The sequence below is a fragment of the Poecile atricapillus genome, chromosome 19, assembly GCF_030490865.1.
Source record: "Poecile atricapillus isolate bPoeAtr1 chromosome 19, bPoeAtr1.hap1, whole genome shotgun sequence".
In the NCBI taxonomy this organism is placed as follows: Eukaryota; Metazoa; Chordata; class Aves; order Passeriformes; family Paridae; genus Poecile; species Poecile atricapillus.
In genome coordinates, this window is record NC_081267.1 from 1,929,604 (window position 1) to 1,952,954 (window position 23,351).

At 50.4% G+C, this 23,351-nt stretch overlaps 1 pseudogene; it reads right to left on the reverse strand.

Annotated features, from left to right (window-relative positions):
* LOC131586321 (zinc finger protein 208-like) overlaps positions 1 to 23,351 on the reverse strand; it is a 539,124-nt pseudogene that overhangs the window by 18,246 nt on the left and 497,527 nt on the right.

Sequence of the window (23,351 nt, forward strand, 5' to 3'; positions counted from 1 at the left end):
TGGCACTGGTCTCTTCCTCCCGAATTCTCTTCATGAATTTGCAAATCATCTGCAGCAGAAGGGCAAGAAATGAGGGACATTGCATGGAGTGCTCCAAGCGTGGTGCTGGGCTGAGCAGGGACAGCAGGCCCAGCCCAGCTGGGGATGGCTGCAGGTACCTGCGCTGTTGTGCGGAACAGGCCACGGCTGCGTCCCTGCTCTCGAGTGCGCTCCATGGCTGCTCCTGGCAAAGAGCGAGCGCAGCCAGAGCTGAGGGGCTGCGGGAGAGGCCGGAGAACACAGCCCAGCCCTGCACTCCCCAGGCAGGGACAGCCCCGGGATGCCCCAGGGCACAGAGTACAGCTCCAGGGTGTCTGCCCCAGCCCCACTTCTGTCCTGTCCATGGGCGTGTCCCCAGGGGATGGGATGGGATGGGATGGGATGGGATGGGATGGGATGGGATGGGATGGGATGGGATGGGATGGGATGGGATGGGATGGGGCGAGGCCAAGCTGGCTGCAGGCACCAGCCCTGTGGCCCAGGTCTGCCGCTCACCCTCCTGCGGTGGCTGGAATTGCTCCAGCTCTCCAGGCTGCTGTGCTGGGGCAGTCCCAGGGCCTTCTTTCTCCTCCTTCACCCCGGTCACCTTGGGGACACTTGGAGGTCTCTGCTCAACAGCACTGCCTGGATTCATGGCTACTTGCAGCAGAGGTGGCTCGGAAAAGGTCGGAGTTGGCAAGTCCTGCAGCCGTGCCTGGAAGGCACCTGCAGGAGTGAAGCCTTGGCAAGGCTGCAGGACAGCAAGTCCTGCACTCAGGTCTCAGGGGCTCGTGCCACAAGGACAGGAGACTCCTTGTCAAGGACCGTGGTGAGGAAATGCCACGGTCTGGCCTCGAGCACACCTGAGAAGTGTGGTGCTTCACCTCACCAGAAGTGAAGCCTCAGGAAGGCTGCAGGTCACCGAGTGCTGTGGTCTGGCCTCGAGGTGACCTGCAGGAGTAACGCCTGGGAAAGGCTGTGGGTCAGCAAGGAATGAGTGCGCCGTGCGGGGGCTCCTCACAGCACCACTCTGTCCCGTCCTGCCCTGTCACGTGCACCAAGCACTGTGGCGTGGCTGTGTCACTGCCAACACTAATGTCACCCCATGTCACAAAGGGCCCTTGGACACCCTGTTCTGTTCCATTCCACGGTTACCATGCTGCACCGTGTCACCAAGGGCCGTTGCACACGCTGCCCCCTGCCCTGGGGCCACACCCAGCCCAGCCAAAGTGGCCCAGGTTGGAAGCAATGCCTTGACCCAAGTGTCTCAGACAGCCCAACAGGATCTTTAGGAACAGCTCAAACCATCAGCAAAGGCTGCCCTGCTCTGTGGGCTCAGGGCAGCAGAAGGAGCCCCTGGGCTGCCGATGCTAAATTTGCTGATTTCCAAAAAATTCTTCATTCACATACCCTTTTCCAAAGTAACTAATTCTTTCTGCATCCAGCTTTTTGCATAGCTGAAGCATTATCTCACTGCCTCGGCACCAGCGTGCCTGGTGTCCAGCCTAGTGTCAAACTAGGACACTCCAATAAAATGGAACAAGCCAGTGTTGGTACCTCCAACACAAGAGTGGCAGTAGAAAACAGGGCTGTTGTTATCCCAAGCCAACCATTTGTGTGTATCCACTGGAGTCACAGAAGCACCTGAGCATTTCTGCAGCTCATTTAGGATACAACTGGGAGGCTCCAACCAAAGTAGCAGGGCTGCAGTTGATTTGTGCCCTGCTCTAGGAACATCTGAAGCCACGGATGGCTGCTGAGGAGATGGGGCTGTGATGCTCACGTGCAGCCAGGAGAGCAAGAGCAGCACCTTTGCAGGGTGTGAAAGGGCTACAGAGAAGTGGGAGAGTGACTCTTTGTCAGGAACTGTAGTGACAGGACAAGGGGAAATGGGTTCCAATGGAGAACAGGAGTGGATTTGATGTTAGGAAAATATTCTTTGGTGTGAGGGGGGTGAGGCCCTGGCCAGGCTGTGCAGAGAGGCATTAAAGGACAGGCTGAACAGGGCCCTGAGCAACCTGGTGAGGTGGGAGGTTGCTCAGGGCTGAACAAGAGGACCTTTAGGGTCCCGCCCAAGCCAAACAATTCCAGGATTCCATCATTCCAGGCCCTAATGGAAGTGGTCCCAGGACTCCTGTAACATCACTGCCCCCAGAGTTGTGATGTCTCAACCCGTGTTCCAGCAGCAGAAACGCAAGCAGGGCAGGATCCCCTCGCTTGGCTTTTGTCCCTTGAACAATCTGAGCACGGGGCAATGCAAAGCAGAGGAGGGCCAGAGCTTTTGGGGGCTCCAAGCCCTTAATATCAGCCCCTGCAGCTGCAAAAGCTGCTCCCCAGATGCTGGCTCCAGCAATTCCCAAGGCCATAAAGGCCTTCAGAGCCTGAATGTGGATTTTGCATCCCTGCAGCTTGATGCCAGCTCTCAGCCCAGGAGTCCCTGTGGCTGCAGCAGGAAGGGTGGCAGAAGGTTTCCTGCCTGCTTTGCATTGCTGCAGGGGCTGCTCCTGTCAGAGCCCCCTCTCTGCTGGTGACAGCTTTGCTCTTGGGGACAGCGCTCTGCAGCAGCCCAGGAACACGAGCGGTGCCCAGTGCTGGGAGCGCCGCCAGTGGTTCCCTCCTGTGCTCGGGGACCCAGCCCCAGGGTGGCTGTGCCAGCACCCCCAGGGACCTCCAGCCTCAGGAACCCAGGGCAAGGGGAAACCACAACTGTGCAAATGCTGCCTGTGCCCAAAGCAAATGCAAAGACAGACAGCCTGTGACAAACAAGGACAATTTATTTACACAACAGCACCACCACCACCAACAAACTACAGAATGTATTTACTTTATAAGAACCTTCATAGCAACAATCCATAAAATGTATTTACAAATTAAAGGACCTCTATAACAATTGCAATCTAAGAAATGTATTTACAGAAGAATCTAACTACGGCCTATAGAACATAGATACTGAAGGGACTGTGTCCATCATCTCTGTTATTCCTGCAAGAGAAGGAGGCATCCTGGCCACTCCAGCCCAGCCCTGAGGGCTGTTCCTGTGCACGCTCTGCTGCTGTTTCTGCGCTGTCCAGAGCCGCTTCAGCAGCAGCGACTCAGCAGCGCTGCTCGAGGAGACATCACCACCCTCCCCATGGAGGCAGAAGCTGTGCAGACACAGAGCTCTGTGTCAGGGGAGCCTCGGTCTCAGCACCGTGGCCTGGGCAGGCGCGGGGGCCTGGGCTGGCCGCCAGCCCTGCCTCTGCCCACTGCCCCTTATCGCAGGCACTCAGTGGCCGTGGCCTGGCAGGGCCTCCTTGCCCTCCTTGTCCCCAGCCAGCCCAGCCTGGGCACTTCGGGGCTGCTGAGGCCCAGCCTCGAGGGCTTCTGCCGCAGGCATGGCAGTCTCTCAGGGGAAGCACCAGAGCAGTGGGTGGCAGGAACAAGGCGACTGCCTGGGGGCTGCTTGTGGCCTCTGACACCCAATTCCTCAGGGCTTTGTCTTGGTTCTAGAAGACAGGTGTCTGCTAGGGAGAGCAGGAGCCTCCCCTGGGATGAAAGAATGTAGACCCCCTCCCTCCGAATTATTATAAATTTGAAATCAAGGGGCTTTCAGGCAGAGATCTGGGGATAGGAATAACAGTTCTTTACTAGTATAACCAGGCAAACAAACAAACAATAACTACAGCAAAAACAAGAACACAGAACCAGGGACCCCGTGACAGCTTTCTCGGCTGTTGAGGGTTAGGTGTTCTTTTTTTTTTTTTGTTTTATTTTTGTGTTCTGGCCTGCCCGGAGAATTTTTACCCATTATGTGCTGGGACAACCTAACTACCGGTACTTAGGGGTGCTCACAAAGGACAAAGAGTGGCCGGGCCCAGGGTGGGGGGGGGAAGGGGGCAGAAAAGGAGGGTGGGGACAGTTTTTAGCTGGCTTTTCCTCGGCTTCGGGGAAGGACGTTTGTGTGCTGGGTCGCGGAGCTGCTGCGGTGGAGAGAAGGGAATTTCGCCATCACCCAGACGGAGCTGCTGCTTCTTCTCCTTCTCCCCTCTTTGTTGGTGGCCTTGCACCCCCTGTCCTGCCGGGACGTGTGGGAGTGCCAGGCACCGCCGCCGAGCTGCTGATCCACCTCATCCACCAGCCCAGGATCTCAGCTCATCCCTGCTGTTCCAGCTGAGTGTTCCTCAGAGCCCTGCAGGAGCACCGGGACTGACTGCCCAAGGGGGTTTGTGAAAACAAAGCCTCTCCTCCATCCCGTCTCAGCCGAGAAAGCTGTCACGGGGTCCCTGGTTCTGTGTTTTTGTTATTGCTGTAGTTATTGTTTGTTTGTTTACCTGGTTATACTAGTAAAGAACTGTTATTCCTATCCCCAGATCTCTGCCTGTAAGCCCCCTTGATTTCAAAATTATAATAATTCGTAAGGAGGGGTTCTACATTCTTTCATCCCAAGGGAGGCTCCTGCCCATCGTGGGGCACTGAGGGAAAAAGGGCAAAAAAGGAATAACAGTTCTTAAATAACCTGACTTTTGTGTGCTGGATTTAGAAACCTTGTTAGGTAGAACCATGTTGTTTAGCTTACCCAGGTTCGTGGGCCATGTGGTCACAGCTATATTTCTCCCATTTGCTGCACCTTACCTAAATATGGGTCCTATAACTAAGGCTACTGTGGCTATTATCCAGCTTGTTTTGTGGGTTGATAAAGTGAGGAATTCATGGATGTTTAACGTCCTCTGGACGGTGGGCTCATGGATTCAGAGCTGTCACACACTAACTGGATGGTTTTCAGGTTACTTTAATAATGGTACCTACTGGGAGAAAAAGATAGCTGAGGAAATTTTCTCCCAACCTTTCACCCAGTTCCTTGGGCCTACCCCACCAGTTTTCAAAGGGTTAAAATCTTCTCTGGATGCTAATGACATCATACAGTGGCTGGTGTTGCTGATAGGCCTGTTCTACTTAGCCTTCAGAGACAAAGGGAAAGAGACCCGAGATGCTGCTCCAGAGCCTGCCCCTGCCCCAGAGACAGGGAGTGCTGCTCCAGAGCCTGGCACAGCCCCAGAGACAGGGAGTGCTGCTCCAGAGCCTGGCACAGCCCCAGAGACAGGGAGTGCTGCTCCAGAGCCTGGCACAGCCCCAGATACAGGGAGTGCTGCTCCAGAGCCTGGCACAGCCCCAGAGACAGGGGGTGCTGCTCCAGAGCCTGGCACAGCCCCAGAGCGAGGGGGTGCTGCTCCAGAGCCTGCCCCTGCCCCAGAGACAGGGAGTGCTGCCCCAGAGCCTGCCCCTGCCCCAGAGACAGGGAGTGCTGCTCCAGAGCCTGCCCCTGCCCCAGGGAGTGCTGCTCCAGAGCCTGCCCCTGCCCCAGAGACAGGGAGTGCTGCTCCAGAGCCTGCCCCTGCACCAGAGACAGGGGGTGCTGCCCCAGAGCCTGCCCCTGCCCCAGAGACAGGGGGTGCTGCCCCAGAGCCTGCCCCTGCCCCAGAGACAGGGGGTGCTGCCCCAGAGCCTGCCCCTGCCCCAGAGACAGGGGGTGCTGCTCCAGAGCCTGCCCCTGCCCCAGAGACAGGGGGTGCTGCCCCAGAGCCTGCCCCTGCCCCAGAGACAGGGGGTGCTGCTCCAGAGCCTGCCCCTGCCCCACAGCCCACCTCAGAAATGAACCACCCAGAGTGGGTGGGGGTGCTGGTGAAGGAGATGCATGAGATGGGCCAGATGCTAAAGGAGTGCATTTACTCAGCTGCTGGGAAACCCTCCCCCTGCCTTAAAGAGGGAGAGTCTGATGGTGCAGCAGTGGAACCCACAGATGTTACAACAGTCCAGGTTCCAGCTGAACCACAAGGGCAGTCATAGCCAGCAGCTGTTGCCCCTGTGGAAATGAGGAAGTCTAAGATGAAATCACAGCACCCTGCTGATAAGGATAAGAAAGGAGGGTCCTCACAACCCACAGGGGAGCCAGAAGTTGAAATCATCACTGAGTCTCTGACATATGACAGTCTCCGTAAGTTACAAAAAGACATTGTGAGGCGGGGGCGTGAGCCTTATACCACCTGGTTACTTCGGGTCTGGGACCTTATGGGTACAGGCGTGCAGCTGGATGGTGGTGAGGCAAGGAATGTGGGACCCTTGACGCAGGACTCAGGTGTGAATCAGATATTTGTCAGGGAGCAAGGGCCCCTTTCCCTCTGGGAGCGGCTTTTGATGAGTGTAAGAGAGAGGTTTGTCCACAGAGAGAGAATGGAAGAGCACTATCATAGAAGGGAATGGAAAACCATTGAGGAAGGGATCCAACAGCTGAGAGAAGTGGCGATATTAGAGGTCCTTTTTGGAAGGGGTGGACAGCATGATAATGACCCCGACAAAGTCAGGTGCACTGGGCAGATGTTGTGGAGTCTGGCAAATCTAGGGCCACGTGACTACACCACCTATATTGCAACGATTAATGCCGATAACGGCCGAGAGACGGTGGGTTCTGTTGCCACCAGGCTTAGAAATTATGACAGTATGGTCCATGGCCCACATCAGGCTAAGATCTCTGCTGTGATTAAGGAACTCAAAGAGGAGATGAGGGAAATGAAGGAAGAGATGAGGAAGAGCAGTTCCCATATAGCACCAGTGCGGGTCACAAGCCCAAAACTCCAAGCCCCACGTCCCCCAGCTAGAGAGAGAGGGTACACCTCACGAACTGAGCTGTGGTTCTTTCTATGTGACCATGGGGAAGACATGGGAAAGTGGGATGGGAAACCCACTTCTGCCCTGGCAGCACGAGTGCGTCAACTCAGGCAGGGAACCAGTAACCAGAAAGGTTCCACTAAAGTGAAGGTAGCCTCAGCCTCCCGTGACGAAACTGCCAGATATTACAGAAAAGAGGATGATCCCCTTGAAGGAACCTCTAGCATGTATGCCCAGGGAGGAGAGGATGACCAGTGCTAGAGGGGCCCTGCCTCTAGCCAGGAAGAGGCACGGGAAAACCGGGTCTTTTGGACGGTGTGGATCCGATAGCCTGGCACATCAAAGCCACAAAAATACGAAGCTTTAGTTGATACTGGTGCACAGTGTACCCTAATGCCATCAGGACATGTGGGGGCAGAACCTGTTTCCATTGCTGGGGTGACGGGGGGATCGCAGCAGTTGACTCTGTTGGAAGCTGAAGTGAGCCTGACTGGGAAGGAGTGGCAGAAACATCCCATTGTGACTGGCCCAGAGGCCCCGTGTATTCTGGGCATGGACTTCCTTCGAAATGGCTATTACAAAGACCCAAAGGGACTCAGATGGGCTTTTGGAATAGCTGCTGTGGAGGCAGAGGACATTAAGCAATTGAACACCTTGCCTGGACTATCAGAGAACCCATCTGCAGTAGGACTCCTGAAAGTGGAAGAACAGCGAGTGCCAATTGCCACCTCGACGGTGCACCGCCGGCAGTATAGGACAAATCGAGATGCTGTGATCCCCATCCACAAGATGATCCGAGAACTGGAGAGCCAACGAGCAGTCAGCAAAACCCATTCACCCTTCAACAGCCCCATCTGGCCTGTGTGCAAGTCTGACAGAGAATGGAGATTGACTGTGGACTATCGTGCATTGAATGAAGTGACTCCACCGCTGAGCGCTGCCGTGCCGGACATGCTGGAGCTCCAGTACGAGCTGGAGTCCAAAGCAGCGAAGTGGTACGCCACTATTGACATTGCCAATGCATTTTTCTCCATTCCCCTGGCAGCAGAATGCAGGCCTCAGTTTGCCTTCACGTGGAGGGGAGTGCAGTACACCTGGAACCGACTGCCCCAGGGGTGGAAGCACAGCCCCACCATCTGCCATGGACTGATCCAGGCTGCCCTGGAAAAGGGTGATGCTCCAGAACATCTGCAGTACATTGATGACATCATTGTGTGGGGAAAGACGGCTGAAGAGGTCTTTGAGAAAGGAGAGAAAATCATCCAGGTTCTCCTGAAAGCCGGTTTTGCCATCAAGAAGAGCAAAGTTAAGGGACCAGCTCGTGAGATTCAGTTCCTGGGGGTAAAGTGGCAAGATGGACGGCGTCAGATTCCCACTGATGTCATCAACAAGATCACAGCAATGTCTCCACCAGCCAACAAGAAGGAAACGCAAGCTTTCCTAGGTGCCACAGGTTTTTGGAGGATGCACATTCCTGAGTACAGTCAGATTGTGAGCCCTCTTTACCTGGTCACCCGCAAAAAGAATGATTTCCAGTGGGGCCCTGAACAACAACAAGCCTTTGCTCAGATCAAACAGGAGATTGCTCATGCAGTAGCCCTTGGCCCAGTCAAGACAGGACCAGACGTGAAGAACATGCTCTACTCTGCAGCTGGGAACAATGGTTTGTCCTGGAGCCTTTGGCAGAAAGTGCCTGGGGAGACTCGAGGCCGACCACTGGGATTCTGGAGCCGAAGCTACAGAGGGTCCGAAGCCAACTACACTCCCACAGAGAAGGAAATCTTAGCTGCCTATGAAGGAGTCCAAGCTGCCTCAGAAGTGATTGGCACAGAAGCACAACTCCTCCTGGCACCCCGACTGCCAGTGCTGGGGTGGATGTTTAAAGGAAAGGTTCCTGCTACCCACCACGCCACCGACGCTACATGGAGCAAGTGGATCGCCCTCATCACGCAGCGCGCCCGTATTGGAAACCCAAATCGCCCTGGGATTTTGGAGATAATTACAAACTGGCCGGAAGGTGAAAACTTTGGTCTTACTGATGAAGAGGAGCAGGAACAAGTGACACGGGCTGAAGAAGCTCCACCATACAACCAACTGCCAGCAGAAGAAACACGCTACGCTCTGTTCACTGATGGTTCCTGTCGCATCGTAGGGATGAACCGGAAGTGGAAAGCAGCCGTATGGAGCCCCACACGACAGGTCGCAGAGGCCACTGAAGGAGAAGGTGGATCAAGCCAACTTGCTGAACTCAAAGCTGTTCAACTGGCCCTGGACATTGCTGAAAGAGAGAAGTGGCCAAAGCTCTACCTCTGCACTGGTTCATGGATGGTAGCCAATGCTCTGTGGGGATGGCTGGAAAGGTGGAAAAAGGCCAACTGGCAATGCAGAGGAAAGCCAATCTGGGCTGCTGATGAGTGGAAAGACATCGCCACCAGGGTAGAGAAACTGTCTGTGAGGGTCCGTCATGTAGATGCCCATGTCCCCAAGAGTAGGGCTAATGAAGAGCACCGAAACAATGAGCAGGTGGATCAGGCTGCAAAGATAGAGGTGTCAAAGATAGACTTAGATTGGCAACACAAGGGAGAGTTGTTCCTAGCTCGATGGGCCCATGATGCCTCAGGCCATCAGGGTAGAGATGTTGCCCGATCCGAAGAAAACACAAACAACCGAAGTCGTTTATGCGGTGCTTTATTGAGGGCCCGGGAGCCTGTGGACTAGCGTCCAAAGACAGAGCCCCATTTCTCAGAAAAATCACAGGATTTTTATATGTTTTCTACATGATTTCTTCATCATCACAAACTTTCACTACTTGGTACGATTATCTCTTTAACCTTTAAATTCTGCCAACAGGTACATTCCTTAGATTATCTCCTAGTTACACTGCTTACATTGCAATATCTGCTATACAGTTCATCTGCAGGTTACATGCGGCCTACCAAGCCTTAGCATGACTACTACTAATGTCAACTAATGCTAACTGTTAAGGTTTGCTACTATCTTAATATTGCATTTTATTGAATTAAATGGCAACAATTTCCCCCCTTTTGAGCATTCTTCAATCTTCTGCAAGAATGCTCAACCCTTAGTCCTCGTGGGTTCTCTCAAATGCTGGATTATCTTGCCCAACGACATCTTCATATTTCGGGGGAGGTCGGCGTCTTTCATTGAGACGTATCTCATTGGTTCTTGCCAAGGCTTTTATCACTCTTCTGGTGCGTCTTGTTTCTTTTTCGACGACTCCTAAAACACACTTATAAGCTAACCAAATGATTAGTAACAAGACTGCAAATAACAGAATGTACTGTATCACTGATGAAACCCATCCAGAAACCTGAAGTCCTAAAGACTCAAATATTGCTCCGATCCAATTATGTTGTGCTTCTTTTTCAATTCCTTTTGTTTTGGATTCAATCATTTCCAATTGAGAAATGTCTTTTTCTACTTCAATGGTCACGTTTGGAATATGGATGCAGCAATGGTCAATTTTCCTTTTTAGATACTGACACACCCCGTGCTCTTTTAATAATAGCATATCCAGTGCCATCCTGTTCTGTAAAGTCATTTGGGATGTGGTTTGTAATTGCAGATTCATGTCTTTAAATCCTTTCTTCGTGGCTGCTGCTAATCTCTCAGTCTGCCCTAGCAATTTGTAAAGCATTTCTCTGTTCCTATAGGAGGCTATAGGTGCAAATAGTGATTCTAAAGCTCACCCAAATTTAATTCCACCATCAGGTTCATGCCATTCATCTTCTAGTTCAGCGAGTTCATCCACTTCTCTTTTCTTTCGTTTAGATTTTAATTCCGATTGTTTCCAAAGGGGGCAGAGTGTCGGGACTCCCAGAGTGATTTGTGTCACAGGCCCATCTATAGGAATGTGCGTAGTCCATTGTCCATGTCCCATTACCCAGACTAAATTTCCTGGACTTTTAACAGTAGTAACTCTACAACTTACCGCTCGTCTGATTCCACTGTTGCCGGATGCTTCTCCTGTAATTGTATGATTAAATTTCCTGCATTCACATCCCCACTTGAGTAGTACTCTAAGAGGAGCCAGGCCAATCTGGCTTCCAGGGGTATCACATGTAATGACTTTAGTACAATTCCAATTTTCTTTAGCTGCTTTAATGTCTCTTGTAGAGGTCCCTGTTCTATAGACTTCTTCCGGGGTTTGATTTTTACTTCCTGTCCATTGTATGCACCAATCCACTGCTCCAATATAACTATAATGTTCTAATAAACTCGGACCCCATACGGTTTTCCACTCATCCCACAATGTAGTTTGGCTCGTAGTGTTTTGACAATCTTGTAACTCATCATACTTACACCACCCCACATCACTAAACCCTCTTATGCGGGTAAATTGGCTGTTGGGCAGTTTCATACAATCTTCTTCAGGTCGGGCGGCTACTCTTTGGACAGTCTTTTGACATACTGTAGATATGTTGTCCACCGTCTCAGGTAATAATGGAATGGGAATTATTCTTCACGGAATTGGTTCTCCTGCTGCTTGTGGGAGGGGTAAGCAAGCTGTTATTCGGGACACATTTTGGACTTTTCCAAAATCTCTAATCAACCCTACCACTAAATTCTCCTGTTCGTGACTTTGAGACCCAGCTACTCCTGTATCTCTCGGCTCTCTATGCTTCCTTCCTACTATGTGAGTGGGCCTGACTTCATGTTGTAGACGCAACTCAGCTTCCACTATCCTTATCCCATAATCAGCCTCAACTTCACACATTGCTAAACACAAATACTTCCCTTCAAAAGAGCCAATTTGAGGATTACTAATATTCAACCATCCCATACCGTTCCCAGACTGTTCCCACCAGCTAACTTCTTGATCTATTTTATCCCATGACCTTTGGTTGTTTTCTTTCCACCATTCAACTCGCAATCCCAGGCCACATTTTCGTTTTAACACAAATGAGCAGTTTACCTTCAAAAGAGATCCATCCCACATGTCCTGTACAGCCCAGGTGGGTTTCACTTCTACAGATTCCTGGGATGGGGTATCATTCCTCAATCTCCAGGGCACTACTCTCAATTTAACTTGCTTGTAATCAAAACTTTTCCGGGATTTTACAATGCACATGTATACTGCCATATCTTCTTGGCTTACTCGCTTCAGTTGTAATGTGGTGTTTCCTTTTTGTGCATCCTTATCCCAAACTGTGACAATATTTGCTTCTGGATAATCAGGACCTTTCTTCCAGGTTGCCTGTATATTCCGGACTTCAGCTTTCTGGTCATTCATTACAGAACAGGTCAGGTTCACATCCATTCTTTCCATAACACCAACCACTGATTTGGTAACTGCAACCACAATAGAGCTGTTAACAAGAATGGGTTTCGTTATTACCAGTAACAATACAATCAAGAGGGCTGCCTTAATCAAGAGGGCTACTGTTGAGGGTTAGGTGGGAATTTTTACCCATTATGTGCTGGGAAGCCTAACTACCGGTACTTAAGGGTGCTCACAAAGGACAAAGAGTAGCCGGGCCCAGGGTGGCGGGGAAGGGGGCAGAAAAGGAGGGTGGGGACAGTTTTTGGCTGGCTTTTTTTTCCTCGGCTTCGGGGAAGAAGGACGTTCGTGCGCTGGGTCGCGGAGCTGCTGCCTCTCCTTCTCCCCTCTTTGGTTGGTGGCCTCGCACCCCCTGTCCTGCCAGGCATCGCCGTGGAGCTGCTGATACACCTCATCCACCAGCCCAGGATCGCAGCTCGTCCCTGCTGTTCCAGCTGACTGTTTCCTCGGAGCCCTGCAGGAGCACCGGGACTGACTGCCCGAGGGGTTTGTGAAAACAAAGCCTCTCCTCCATCCCGTCTCAGCCGAGAAAGCTGTCCCGGGGTCCCTGGTTCTGTTTTCTTGTTATTGCTGTAGTTATTGTTTGTTTGTTTACCTGGTTATACTAGTAAAGAACTGTTATTCCTATCCCCAGATCGCTGCCTGAAAACCCTTTGATTTCAAAATTATAATAATTCGGAGGGAGGGGGTCTACATTCTTTTCATCGCAAGGGAGGCTCCTGCTCTCCCTAGCAGACACCTGTCTTCTAGAACCAAGACAGCTACTTTTTGCGAAATATCACCCGTGTTGGAGAGACTATCTGAGTCTCCCATTGTACAGGGACTTTCTTGACTCAGGTGTAGTGGATCCATGAGTCGATTCCTTCGACCTTTACTGCAGTGTAAGTTGTCAGGATCACTTGGCGGGGCCCGTCCCATGTCTCCTTCAAAGGGTGGGTGGACCAATTCTTCACATACACTTGATCTCCTGGTTGAATGTCATGCACCGGATTTTCCAGTGGTAAAGGTCAGTTCCACTGCAAGGTTCCCCTTAAAGCATTAAGAGTTTTGTTTAGTGACATGATATAACTAAATATTGTCTGATCACCCTGCACGTGCAAATCTCCTTTCAATACATTAGCATGATATGGTTTTCCATACAGGATTTCATATGGACTGACACCTACTCGCTCCCTAGGTTTGATTCTGATTCTGAGCAATGCCAATGGCAATGCCTGTGGCCACTGTATTTTTGCCTCTTGGCAAATTTTCTTAATTTGTCCCTTGAGGGTCTGATTCATCCGCTCTACCTGACCACTCGATTGAGGTCGCCAAGGGGTGTGTAAGTCCCAAGATATATCTAACATCCTGGCCACCTCTTGTACTATTCCTGCTACAAAGTGTGGGCCTCTATCTGATGATAATCCTAACGGTACCCCAAATCTTGGAATGATTTCTTTCAACAGTGTTTTGACTACCTCCTTTGCCTGATTGGTTCGACAAGGAAAGGCTTCAGGCCATCCTGAGAAAGTGCACACATACACTAAAAGATACTTGAAGTTCTGTGCTTTCGGTAATTCTGAAAAATCTACTTGCCAGTAATCTCCTGATTCTGGTCCTACCTGTAATTTTCCCAACTGGATTTGCTTCCTAACTATTGGATTATTCTTCAAACAAGTTGGACACATGGCATTCACCCGTTTTGCCAATGTTAACATCTGGTTAGAAATTACTTCTTTCTTTAGAAATTTTACCAATGCCTCTGCTCCCCAATGGCATTTATTATGTTCAGTATCTAAAATGGCTCTCATAATTCGGGTGGGGACCACAACTTGTCCCATGGCTGTTACATACCATCCAGTTGCATTCTTCTGTGCTCTCAGCAGTGATGCTAGTTTTTCATCATCCGGGGAATACTTCGGTTCTTGAGTCAAGTGTGGAGTTACAGGACTCACCTTAGTGGGTATCAGGGCCATTTGGGTCCACAGTTCTCTGGCCACTTCTCGTGCTGTGACATCAGCCAATCTGTTTCCTCGATATATTTTTCCTTCTTCCTTCTGGTGACCTCTCACATGCATTATTGCAACTTTTTCAGGTTGATGTACTGCATCTAGCAAGGCTAGAATTTCAGTTCTATATTTGATGGTAGTTCCCTGAGAGTTCAATAACACTCGTTCTTTCCACAGGGCACCATGAATATGCACAACCCCGAAAGCATATTTAGAATCAGTCCATATATTCACTTTCTTCCCGGAACTTAACATTAGGGCTCTAGTGAGTCCAATGATCTCAGCTCGCTGAGCTGACGTTCCAGGGACCAAGGCCTTTGCTTCCACTACAGTGGTAACTGTTACCACTGCATATCCCGCATACCTGGTACCATTTTCCACAAAACTGGACCCGTCGGTAAACAGTTCCCAATCCGGATCTTCCATTGGAACATCTTTCAAATCCATTCGGCTGGCATGCACTTGTTCAATCACTTCCATGCAGTCATGTGCCAATTCTCCTTCTTCCTGCTCACTGCGGAGAAATTCTGCTGGGTTAACATGATTAGTCATTTTTAGATCCACATCATCTTGTTCGCTCAGGATTGCTTGGTATTGCAGCATCCTGCTGGATGAAAGCCAGTGTCCCCCCTTTTGTTCCAGGACTGCCAGTACCATGTGAGGCACAAATACCTCTATTTTCCTGCCCAAAGTTAATTTCCTGGCTTCCTGGATGAGGATCACTGTGGCTGTAACTGCCCGCAAGCATGACGGCCAACCAGCACTTACCGTATCTAGTTGTTTCGAAAAATACCCTACCGGGCATTTCCATGAACCAAGTCTCTGAGCTAGCACTCCCAGTGCCAGTTTCTGTCTTTCATTTACGTACAACTGAAAGTCTTTATTTAAATCGGGAAGGCCTAAGGCCGGTGCTTCTCTCAAGGCTTGTTTCAAGTCTTCAAAGGCCTTTTTCCTCGGTCAATCCCAGCTCAACTGCGGTTCTTTCAGAGCTTCATATAATGGTTTGGCTAGAAGTCCAAAATTCAGAATCCACAGCCTGCACCATCCCACCATTCCCAGAAAAGACCTTAGTTCCTGATGGTTCCTGGGAAGGGGAATAGCACAAATAGCTTCCACTCGATTGACTCCCAATCGTCTCTGGCCTTGGGTGATTTCACATCCCAAATATATTACACTCTCTTTTATCAGCTGTGCTTTTTCTTTTGACACTCGGTAGCCAGCCTGGCCCAACATATTCAACAGAGCAATAGTCAATTTCAGGCACAATCCTTTTTCTGTTGTTGCCAAAAAGATATCATCCACATACTGGAGAACAACATAAGAGGAGGGTAACTCTCTTACCTCAGCAGTCTTCCATTCTTCTAATTCCTTTGCTAATTGATTTCCAAATATTGTAGGGCTGTTTTTGAATCCTTGCGGCAGTCGAGACCAGGTGAGCTGTCTCTTCCTTCCAGTGTCAGGATTTTCCCATTCAAATGCAAAATATTTCCTACTTTCCAATGCCAGAGGGATGCAGAAGAAAGCATCTTTCAAATCAATAACAGAGAACCATTTAAATTTTTCTGACACAGATGTTAATAGAGTATACGGATTGGCAACCACTGGGTGAATGTCTTTGACAATATTATTAATTGCCCTTAAATCCTGCACTAGCCGATACTTACCATTTGGTTTTCTAACTGGAAAAATAGGAGTGTTAAAGTCTGATTCACATTCCTGCAAAATTCCTTGTGCTAAAAACTGAGTTATCAAAGGAGCGACACCCTGTTTAGCTTCTAATTTGATTGGGTATTGTTTTATTCTCACTGGCTGAGCACCTTCTTTTAATTCTACTACCACCGGCTGAGCAGCTTTTGATTTCCCCGGGTTCCCCGACTCCCATACCCAAGGTACCACAGCGTGATCTACTTCAATAGGAATAGGAGAGGGATCAATTTCTTTTATTACAAACAATTTAGCAATTTCTTCTCCTGGAACCTCTAATTTTACTCTCCCATTTTCGAATATAATTCTGACATTTAACGATGACAACAAATCTCTGCCAAGCAATGGTTTGGGGCAATTAGGCATATACAAAAACTGATGGTCTAATTCTTTTCCTCCAAATCTCAAATTTAATGGTTGTAAGAAGGGTCTTTCTTCTAATTGTCCCATTGCTCTCACCACCTGTATGGTAGTATCACTAATAGGTCCCAACCTTTTGTTTAAAACTGAATGTGTTGCCCCTGTATCCACAATAAATTCTTGTTCTTTCCCATCAATATCAATCCTGACCTTCAAGTCCTGGTCTAGTCAGCTTTGATTCTGATAATTCCCCAACACAAATGCTTGGGCGCCACCTTCCGGAGTCACGGAGTAACCTGTTGGTCCATTCACTGGCACTCCTCCCAGTCCAGCTTTCACTGGGCACTCATTTTTCCAATGTCCTATCTGACGACAGAACACACATTGATTAGGAGCAATTCCTCCTTGTTGGGGACCAGGAGGGGTTATCCCCCGTCCCCCGAAATTGACATTCTGGAATCCTGCCCTGCCACATCCAGAGCCACGACCGCGCCCAAAACCACCTCTGCCTCCTCCTCTATTACCGGCTTGCTGCATTATAGCTAATAGATTCGCCTGCTGTTTCTTGGCCGTTTCTTTCTCTCTGTTATTATAAACCTTCCAAGCCACTTCTAGTATTTTATCTAAGTCCCGAGTATCCTGACCCTCCAATTTCTGCAGTTTCTTACGTATATCTTCCTGTGCCTGACCCAAAAAGATTAAAGCAAGCTGCAACTTTCCTGCTTCACTGTCGATATCCAAATCAGTGAAGCGACTAGCAGCCTCCTTAAGGCGTTCTAAAAATGCCGAAGGAGATTCATTCTTATCCTGCTTGACCGAATACAACTTCGACCAATTTAGTGTTTTAGGCATCCCGGTCCTGATTCCTTCCACCAACAACTCCTGGTACGCCCTGATAGATTCCATTCCTTCAGCCTTTTCCGGGTCCCATCCCGGATCATCACTCGGAACTAAGTCATTCACGGTTTCCCCAACTCGATACAGTCTAATCATTTCCCGAGCACGCTCTTTCATGGCCCGCAACACCATCCCTTTCTCAGTAGAATCCATTAGGGTATCTAATAAAACCTGCATGTCATTCCAGTCCGGGTTCTGAGTTCTAACAATCATCTTAACCACCCGTGCCACTCTTTCAGGATTCTCACGGTAATTACCTGCTGACTGCTTCCAAATCACCAAATCTCCTGGGGAGAAGGGTACTTTCACAAGCACTTTTTCTCTTTGGGGTCCCACCGCTTCCCTTAAAGGGGCGATTAACTGGGGTCCCCCATGATTTTTACGTCCCTGTCTAGTTCGTGCTGCGAGGGGAGTATTTCGCGGGGAAGGGATTGGAAGACATATAGCAACCTTTTTAGCATTCCCTGGTGCCACTGTAATGTTTGTCGCCTCCTCATCCTCCCCATCCTCCTCCTCCAAACTACTTTCAGGTAACGGCGGATACAACGAGGGACGAAGTGAGGCAGAAGGGAGGGGTGAAACGGTAGGAAGGGGTGAAGCAGAAGGGAGGGGTGCAGTGGAAGGCACGCCTGGTGACACCAGTAAAGACAAATCTTCTTCTGTCCGGGATTTTAAGGCTAAACACCGCACACATTTAGATTCCTTTTTACAACACTTCTCCCCCCCGCACTCAGATTCTTTCATCTCCAGCACCATTATTCCGCACTCGGTTTGCCACTCCTTTTTACGACGCAGTAAATGGAACAAGTCTAAATACTGTATTTCATCCCATTTTTCACTGTCCTCCAAATAGCGCATTAACGAATTTATGGTGTCAAAGTCCACAGTACCATTCTCTGGCCATGACGGTCCCTCTCGCTTATATTCAGGCCACCAATGATTACAATAATCAATCATTTTATCTTTACTCATCTCCTGGAAAAACCCTTCACTTTTCCACCTCTTTAATAAACATCCCAGAGGGGTATTTTCTGGGATACCTTTATCAGATTGAACCACAGACTTATCAGACTGAACCATAAACTTTAGTGCCTTAAATGCCATTTTAAACCTTACAGCCGTACAAAAACTCGGTAACCAATAGCAACAACCAATATGCAGCAATATACGAAATAATAAAAACCACAATCAATACTGACAGCCCAACAAAATCTATCATACCACACACTCACACACAATCTCTCCAATACTGAGGTAGTTTCACTTTTAGCAGCAACAACCTACAAACACCTAAACAATAAATCAACAACACACTATCATATCAACCAACAAGCAGCAATATACAAAACCACAATCAATATTTACAGTTTAACAAATTTTAAGCAAACCACATACAGTAACAAAAGGGACTTAATACCAGATAAATACCAGACCAATCCCACTTGCCGCTTCTCGACGCCGCGAGGGGCAAGTGCCGGACCTGCGCAGCTTTCGCCGCGTCTGACAGCCGGCGCCTAGGCTCCCCAGACCACCCAGACGTCTTAGCCCAACCCTGCGAGGATCGCAGCCTCGTCTTACGAGCAGGCACCCAAACTAGAACCAGAAAATAAAGCACCTTCGGGCTTACCTTTTGCAGTCGTCCGCCAGGTGCGGGGGTCGGGCACGAACCGATGACTCCCCGAGAATCACTCGGTGCCGGTGTGGAGTGGATCAGAACACGAACCGCCCCAGCCACCTTCGGAGTCCTGCCACGGTCGCCAGAAAACTGTTGCCCGATCCGAAGAAAACACAAACAACCGAAGTCGTTTATGTGGTGCTTTATTGAGGGCCCGGGAGCCTGTGGACTAGCGTCCAAAGACAGAGCCCCATTTCACAGAAAAATCACAGGGTTTTTATATGTTTTCTACATGATTTCTTCATCATCACAAACTTTCACTACTTGGTACGATTATCTCTTTAACCTTTAAATTCTGCCAACATGTACATTCCTTAGATTATCTCCTAGTTACACTGCTTACATTGCAATATCTGCTATACAGTTCATCTGCAGGTTACATGCGGCCTACCAAGCCTTAGCATGACTACTACTAATGTCAACCAATGCTAACTGTTAACGTTTCCTACTATCTTAATATTGCATTTTATTGAATTAAATGGCAACACCTGCATGCACACAAGACCTGGGGCTGCAAAAAATGAGGCTTCATAGGCACATTTGCAGGAAAATCAGGTTTAGGACAGGCTATCAGCAGAACTGTTCTCAGCTGGGTGAAAAAGGCCCCTTTGGCAGCTGCAGGGCCATTGAAAATGCAGACCCTCAGGCCATGGGGGAGAAAAGGGCTCTGAATTCCCCTCCCCTGACACACAAACCCTGCTCCCAGGCTGCTCCCCACACAGGATTCTACTGGAGGACTGTGGAAAGCTGAGAATTGGCTCTGGCTTCTCCACGTTCCATGTCCTAAAGCTGCCTGGGAGAAGAAATTTAGGGTCAACTCCACTGGCACAATCCCTCCTGGCCCAGGGCACAGCCGCAGGAAGGTCTTTGCTCCTCCCTCGGCCCTCCCTGAAGAGGCTGGCAGGGCTTGCAGGTTTATGGCATTTGTCCTTGCTGCCCCTCACATCCCACTGCCCCACAAAGAGCCCCGAGCCACCCGTGAGGGACAGGCCCTGCTGTGCCAGGCCTGGGCTCAGGGCTTGGCCTTTCTGCTTCCTCCAACCCAGCCAGGGCTGGCTCAGCATTGCAGTTCCCTGTGCTGTGCCCCAAGCTCGCTCGGGCCCTGCTGGAAAGGGACCTGAGGTACCTCGATCCCCTCGGGCAGTGCATGGGAGAAAACAACAAACTTCTCAGGAGGATGGGAAACAAACTTTCAGCTGAAAACTTTAGAGAGTGAGGTACTTGGGAAATCATAAATCTGCATGCAATTAGAGGAAATCACTTCACTAAGCACTGACTGAGCCAACTCGTCCAACCCATCCAACTTCAAGCTATCCAGATTTTGAAAAGTGGAAGTAAGGGAAGGAGAGAGAGGGACAGAGATCCACAGTCAGCCTTGGATCCAGTGCCATCTCAGCTGCTGTGAGCTCCAGGGCCATGGCACTTGTCAGTGTCACACCCGTGTCACAGCCTCACCTGCTCTGCTCCCTCTCCCAGCTGGGGTTTTTGGGGTGCAAGGGGCTTGGCAGCCACTTTGGGGCTGGAGCAGAGGCTGCAGTGGCTGGGCTGGGGCAGTGACCGCCCCACCTAGGCAGAACTTGCTCTGCCCCCAAACACACCCTGGAGATGTCTGGGGCCATTCATCATTTCTCTGCTCTCCAGCACCGAGGCAACGCACTCTGGCTACAGCTCTGAGCTCGTGCCCATGGCAACCAGCCCTGGCAATGGGGCTCCATGGAGCTGCTCTCAGGAACCCCCCAAGAGCTGGGGAGTGCCGCAAAACCTCCTGAGAAATGTGAGATACCTTAAAATCTCGTTGGGAACATGGAATATCCAAAACTCACTAACAGGTTTCCCCTCCATTCATCATCCTTAAACTTTGGCTGTCTCATTCCAGACCCCACCCCACCTCCCTAATCCAAACCCCAACCCATCCCATCCCTGCTGGACATCAAGACCCCCTTTGCAAGTCCTATATCCCCCATTTCACACCTCCCAAACTCCATCCCAACAATCCTGCCCCACCCAATGCCCATCTCACCCCTCCTGATTTGCATCCCACTTCACCCAATCCCCTTCCAACCCCATTCCACCTGATACCTTCAGAAGGCTGATCTAAAACAGAGGCTGGACAGAGTTAAGAATAAAGTTTATTAAAAGGTCTGAAAGGATATGCATTGGGCAGTGCAAGAACCTGGCCAGGGCTACATCCAAGATGGACCAGAAATGGTCACAAAAATAGACAACTCATCATGAGGTCTCACATTTTTAGAAGTTTAGGTCCATCTGCAGATTGAGGTTCATTGTTCAATTACAGCTTCAGATGATGAAGTCCTGTCCTTCTTGTTTTCTCTCTTCAGTCCACCCTTGTTTATGCTTTTGGGCCTGAAACTTGTAACAGCTGCCCTTAGTATCAAGGTAGAAATTGTCTACCTACTCTGTGAAGAGAACTCACTAACACTTAACAGGAATTTCAAAAATACAAACCTAGACAGTGTAAAATATGAAAGATATGAAAGCTAAAACTTGAGGCATCACACCCTGAGGGGCTGTGGAATCCAATAGTTTTGAGTGGGACTGTGCAGTTTTCAGAGGCATTGAGTGGTTTTGAGGTGACAGATCAAACTCTCATTTCTTTGAGTGCCAAAAAATGGAGAAAACTACATCAAATACACCCACAACCCCTAAGTATTTCCCTGAATACCAGATTACCTTGAAGCACTAGTAAATTGTGAGGCTCTAGATGCCTTTGATGAATTTGTAGACTTTTACCCCAATTTTGTCTGTTTTAAGAGGATGAAGATGAATCAAAAGATCATCGGAACAAAAGAAAATGACCACCAGCCCAGTGTGTTCCCAACACAGATCACTGGGAACGTGGGTCATCAGGGCTCTGCCCAACGTGGGTCCTCTGATGGGGGATGGAGCTGGGGCAGCGCACGAAGCTCTTCCTGCACTTGGGGCACTCGCAGGGCTTCCCTTACCGGTGCCTCCGCTGGTGTTTGGTCAAGTGAGATCTCTGGGTGAATCTCTTCCCACACTGGGGACACTCGTAGGGCCTCTCCCAGTGTGGATGCGCCGGTGCCTGATGAGGTTGGAGTTGTCCTTGAAGCCCTTCCTGCACTCGGGGCAGCGGAAGGGCCTCTCATCCGTGTGAATCCGCTGGTGCGTGAGGAGATGGAAGCTGGTCTGAAACCTCTTCCCACACTCTGGACACTCGTAGGGCCTCTCCCCAGTGTGGATCATCTGGTGGATGATCAGTTTGGACCTCCGGCTGAAGCTCTTCCCACATTCCCCACACTCGTAGGGTCTCTCCCCAGTGTGGGTCCTCTGGTGGATGGTCAGGGAGGAGCTGGAGCTGAAGCTCTTCCCACATTCCCCACACTCGTAGGGCCTCTCCCCAGTGTGGATGCGCCGGTGGGTGATGAGGGTGGAGTTGTACTTGAAGCCCTCCCCACAATCAGGGCAGCGGAAGGGCCTCTCATCCGTGTGAATCCGCTGGTGCAGGACGAGATTTGAGCTGGTCTGAAACCTCTTCCCACACTCAGGACACTCGTAGGGCCTCTCCCCAGTGTGGCTGCGCTGGTGACGGATGAGTTCGGAGCTCCAGCTGAAGCCCTTCCCACATTCCCCACACTGATAGGGCCATTCCCCAGTGTGGATCATCTGGTGGCAGATCAGGCGGTTGCTCTGGCTGAAGCTCTTCCCACACTCCAAGCACTTGTAGGGCTTCTCCCCATCCTGAAGCTGCTCATGGACCACCAGCTCAGAGCCCCGGCTGGATCTCCGGCCGCCTTCCCGGCACAGGGTGGGTCTTTCCCCCTCAGAGCACCCTGGGATGGGTTTGGAGCCCCTCCTCCTGTGGGATCTCTGGAAATTTTCCTTCCTGTTGGATTCCTGTGCTGTGGAGCTGCTCAAAATGGCCTCTTCCACGAGGTTCTGCTGTGGGGATTTTTCCTCCCTGGTCTCCATCCTCAGCTCCTTGTCTGGGGGAGGAAGGACAAGGAGAGGATGGGATTTGCCTCCGTGCCAGAGGGAAGGGGAAGGAGATCCCCCCAGTGCGTCCCCGGCAGGATGGCGTTGGCAGCGGGGTTGTCCTGCAGCCAGGGGCCAGGCTGGGCTGGGACATGGAGCAGGAGAGAGGGGGAAAGGGGCACTGACTTCCTCCTCACCTGCCTGGGTGTCCTGGGACATCTTCCTCTTCCTCACAGCCTGCTCCTCCATCCAGCCAAGGTTTGGGAATGGGAAATCCTGGTTTGGGGAGAAATACAATTCATGAGCACTTTGGATTAGGGGGCTTCTCCTGCCCAAATTCTAGATATCACAAGCTATGCATAAAAACCTCCCAAACACCAAGATTCAGCCCTGAAAATGTCTCCCAGGAGTTCCTTGTCTCTGTTGTCTCCCTTTTGGTGTTCAGAGGTTCCCCCCTGTCCCAGCTCCTGGGGGTCACACTTGTACTTTGGGTCCCCTATCTGCTCAGTCCGTGCCCTCCTGAGGCTGCTGGGAGTGCCAGGAATCCAGGAAGTTCCTCCCGTTTCTATCTCCTCAATAAAAGATGCTGGGACTCCCCATCGTCTTCCCAAGGGGCATTTGCTGCTCAGGTTTGGAGTTCTTCATTCTCCAAACATCCCCCCAAAAAAATACAACCCAGGGATCCCCCAGGATATCTGGGCTGAACTCCCCCTCCATGGTCACCTGTGGAATGAGGGATGATGATCCCACAGGTGGGGGCTGTGAATTCAGGGAGTGCTGGACCTTGTGGTTCCTTCTCCTTTCCCTGATC